Below are 5,353 nucleotides of genomic sequence, written 5' to 3' on the forward strand. Positions count from 1 at the left end.
AGCACACGGCTAGCCCGCGCATGCGTGACCAGTACGCGGCCATCCCGCGCATGGCTAGCGCACTAGATGCGGTCAATGGGCCCCTGAACGGGCCCGAGGGTTTCTGAAACCCTCGTAATGTGTGCTGACAGACCCAGAAGAGTTCCAGACCCCGAAGAAGGTGAATTCTGACCCGAAGATGAAGAACGAAGCCGAAGAATGAAGAATTCAATAATCGAAGACCCGTTGATGTAACGGAAGAAAATAATTATTGTAATTATTTATTTATTCGATTTGGTTGTAATTTACATTTCCCATGGGACTCGATCAAATCCATCTCAATAGCCGATTGCATATATTTATATTTTATGTTGATAATTATATATTTTATGTCCATGCATATAGCATGCCATATAGATATAATGTGCCTACTCATATGTTTTATAATATGTCATGCATACATGCGCATTTATTATTATTTATTATAAAAGTGTTTTAGAAAAATAAAATAAAATAAGAACCATGCGCTAAAATTGATTTAATATGATTTAATTGATTTAAGTTGCAAAATTGATTTGTAAAATAATGTTGTATGTGAAATTGAATTTAAGAGTTAAATTTTAGAATTTCACATGTCTGAAAAATAAATTATTTTTTTATCGGGTTTTGAAAAACATGAGATGATTTTCAAATAAAATACATATTTGCAAAATAATGAGTGGGAGAGGGTTGTATGACAATACGACCCACTGGTCTCCACTGTTAGCGCAACACCGTGAGATCCGGAGAGGGGCTTTGCGGCGACATTTAATCGCCCTCCCAAAAGAGAGTATTCTTGCCGGATCAATAACAAGGTTGGCTTCCTAGAGATAGGATTTCAGGATGTATTTTTGAATTGACTACCTAAAGGTAGTAATCTGAAGTTAAGTCTATGGGATCTAAAACGGTGGTTTACACTCATAAAGATATAATCAAAGTTTGTTGGTTATATTTTGACTAAAATAACGGTAGTTAATAAATATGAAAATATGAGATATTTTGATTATATTTATTAACTGAGATGAGTCTCGGTTCAATTTATAAATAATTTGACTACCCAAAGGTGCACTTTATTTGTGATAAATTGAATTATTATTGGAACCTAAAATTAAAACATGATTTATGTATTTTTCATGTGCATCATGCATCATATTTAATTGTGCCTAAAAATTACATGTTTTGATATTCATGCACAAAAATTGATTAGATGAATATTCTACTTATTTCTAATATGTCAAATCCTAAAATCTCACTACATGAAACTGAAACACTGACTAGAGATAAACTATGCAAAGTGGTAAAGTAACATAAACAACTTACATTCATGTGATGAATATAAGTTTGTCCCAAATGGAGGATTTTCCTCCTGTCCCTAATGAAACCACTGTAGCTAACTATTAGCTAGGGTTGAGCGTGGTAATTCACAAGAAGCCTGAAGGCATGAAGACAGCTTATGAGATAATGCGGTCATCAGATATTGTATCTGGAAATCTATAAAATAAAAAGACTTGGCTAAATACTGTAAGGGCATGAGTAAAAGGTAAAAGGAAATTGTTTCCCGAAATAAAGAAAGGAACGCAAGCAAATATGACTTGCTAGTTCTAAAAACATGTTTAGTAAAAAGGGTGATTCCTTATTCCTAGATAGTAGATTCGGGAGTTGCTACTCATATTTGTTTTCTTTATTAAGTCTTAGTTCTTACAAGAAAATTATTTTCCGAAATAAAGAAAGGAACCCAAGCAAATATGATTTGCTAGTTCTAAAAACATGTTTAGTAAAAAGGATGATTCCTTATTCCTAGATAGTAGATTCGGGAGTTGCTACTCATGTTTTGTTTTCTTTATTAACTCTTAGTTCTTACAAGGTAATTGTTTCCCGAAATAAAGAAATGAACTCAAGCAAATATGATTTCCTAGTTCTAAAAAAACATGTTTAGCAAAAGGGTGATTCCTTATCCTGAATAGTTGATTCAGGAATAACTAATCATGTTTATTTTTTTTTATTAAGTTTTAGCTTTTAGCTTTTAAATGGAAACTGTTTCCACCTAAACAAAGAAATAGAATCAAAGTAAATAAGATTTACTAATTCTAAAAACATCTTTAGTAGAAGGTGATTTCTCGTCCTGGATAGTTGATTCGGGAGTAACTAATCATGTTTGATTTTTTTTACAAAATATTAATTCTTACAAAGAACATGCCGTCAGGGACTACACGATGGTAGGAATACCGCGAGGGTATCGACAAAGGCAATGAGAGAAGTTAGACTTCAATTTAGAAATACCTTGTTGTGAACATTGTTTATTTCCCTCTAGGCATAAAGAGAAAATTGATTTCTAATTCTAAATTATTTGAACAAATGTCTTTAATAATAATCTAGTCCACATCTTTCAGAATTGTTTCGATATATGTTCTGGATATTTGGAAAATGGTTTATACCGTTTAAACCGATGCCTGGCTCATGCGAAATATTAAAAAGTTCAAAAGTTGCCGAACCTAAGAATAAGAAGCAAAAGATCTCTCACGATAAATAACACATATATATACATGACATCTTAGACTTGGTCATATTAGCCTAAATAAGATTTAAAAACTGGTAAAAGATGCTCCTTTATGCGAACTAAAAGTTAGTAAGCTTCCAGCCTATAAATCTTGTATGGGAGGCAAAATGACCATAGGGCCTTCCATGTCGAAAGGAGAAAGAGCCACAGAACCCCTTCAGCTAATACATTCGGATGTATGTGGACCGTTAAACGTCCAAGATAAAGGAAGTTACTAATATTTCATCACTGTTATTGATGATTATTCGAGATATGGTTATGTTTACCTAATGCAACGGAAATCTAAAACTTTTAGAAAGTTTAGAGAATTCTGAGCATAAGTTGAAAAACAGTTAGGTAAACCAATCAAGACACTTCGATTAGATCTAGGGGATCAATACTTGGTCCAAGAGCTTTGGGATTTCTTGATTGAAGAAGGTGTGGTATCCCAATTGACTGCACCCGGTACCCCACAGCAAAATGGTGTAGCCGAAAAGAGAAATCAGACTTTGCTCGACATGATAAGATCAATGTTGAGTTATTCTTCACTTCCTACTTCGTTCTGGGTTTATACCCTAAGAACCACCATGTATATTCTGAATCTAGTATCATCTAAGTCTATACCAAAGACACCCCTAAAGTTATGGAATAGTCGAAAGTCAGTTTTGAAGCATATTTGCATATGGGGATGTCCGGCTCATGTGATGAAACAATAGACTGGGAAGTTGGAATCAAGATCAAAAATATGCATATTATGTGGGATATGCAATGGGGACAACAGAAGGATTATTTTATAGAGTCATAAGAATCAAAGGGTATTTGTATCAACAAATGCCACTTTTCTGGAGCATGACTATATGATAGTTTTGAAGCCTAGAAGCAAAATAGTTCTGAAAAGTTACTTTCCAATGAGATTGGACCACTACCGACAAGAGTTGTTGGTACGCTAAGAAGTAAGACCACGATTCCTAATCAAACTCCTGTGACACCTCATCGTAGTGGGAGGGTAAGCAGGTTACCTGACCGGTATATCGAGGAAGCACATGTTGTCACTGCGGATGACGGTAAGGAGGATCCATTGACCTTTAAGGCTATGATGGATGATTCTGATAAGAAAAAGTGGCAAGCAACTATGAAACTCGAGATAGAGTCCATGTACTCTAACTCAGTCTGGCAATTTGTAGATCTACCCCAAGGGGTAAAACCCATTGGATGCAAGTGGATCTTCAAGAGAAGAAGATGAGCGGATGGAAAAGTAGAGACTTATAAAGCAAGGCTAGTGGTTAAGGGTTACACCCAAAAAGAGGGAGTTGACTATGAGGAAACTCTCTCACCGGTGGCCATGCTTAGGTCCATCCGAATACTCTTAGCCATAACAACATATTTTGAATATGAGATATGGCAGATGGATGTCAAGACAGATTTTCTGAATGGCTATCTTGAGGAAACCATCTATATCGATCAGCCATAGGGTTACATAGATAAAGGCCTAGAGCAGAAAGTCTGTAAACTGTAGAGATCTATTTATGGATTGAAGCAAACTTCTAGATCATGGAATATCAGGTTTGATGAGGCTATTAAGTCTTATGAATTTGATCAAAACCAAGATGTTTCAAACAAAAGAAAAGAAGACGTTCTTATTCTTTACAAGCCCGAATATCTGATATTTAGTGGGAGTAGTCAGTCGTTGTCAGTTGAACTCAAGATTCGATCATTGAGCAGCCGTGTAGTGTATCCTTAAGTGTATAAGAAAAATAAGAAACTATAAGATAGTTTAGTTAGTGAAAGAGTTGTCTTTCGTGGGATACATAGACTTTGACTATGAGTCATGCATGGATTTTGAGAGTCAACTTCCAAATCTGTGTTCACACTAGGTGAAGGAGTCATGACAAGAAAGATTGTTGGCAAAGTGTGATTGTTAATTCTATCATTAAGAGTTAATGTGTAGCAGCATGTGAAGCGGCAAAAGAAAGCAACCTGACTCTAGAAATTCTTAACTGATCTGGAAGTTGTTCCAGGCATAGATCAGTCATGGACACCTAGAAAGTTTCAGGATTGGAGACATATTCTACCTGCTTTAGGACAAGTGGGAGATTGTTAGGAATGGTGTCCTAGAAGCATGAGATGTAATAGGATATTTATTATTTATTTAATAAAAGAGTTTATTCATTATTTTATGTGCATATATTTATGAATATTTTATGAATATCAATGAAAATTTCATGATTATTTATGTAACCTTAAACATTGTATATAAGTGTTATATACGAGAGGATAATGTTTAAGGATAATAATCAAAAAATAATGTTCATAATGAATTTAATTAAAGTTTAGAATCTTTAATTAAAACATTATTAATACATGTCATTCCCATTTAGAATGGGACGATGTTATCCGCACTGTTAATATAGTGAGATATTGAATGAGTGTATTTCGCATAATGAGATTATGTGGAAAAAGGACATAGACACAATATGGATTTCTAATAATTTTCGTTAAGTATAGAAATTCTAATTGAGTCTACCGATGATCATATATAGAATGATCTTAATCCTGAGTTCTTAACAGACTCCTATTTATGGATTTGTGTCTTTTGATTTACTCGGTATGGATACTGAGATCCTGAATCCTATTCCTTGTATTTTGGAGACATGATGAAGTAGGTAGCCGGGAATGTTATTATACGAGATGGAATCCATTCCTTCTTAAGAAAGAAGTAGATAAATAATTCTCTTGAGGGTTGATTCGGTACTTGGACCAGTAGGAGCTCCGATTCATGAATGTGTTTTATAAATCACT

The sequence above is a fragment of the Morus notabilis genome, unplaced genomic scaffold, assembly GCF_000414095.1.
Source record: "Morus notabilis unplaced genomic scaffold, ASM41409v2 Scaffold276, whole genome shotgun sequence".
Lineage (NCBI taxonomy): Eukaryota > Viridiplantae > Streptophyta > Magnoliopsida > Rosales > Moraceae > Morus > Morus notabilis.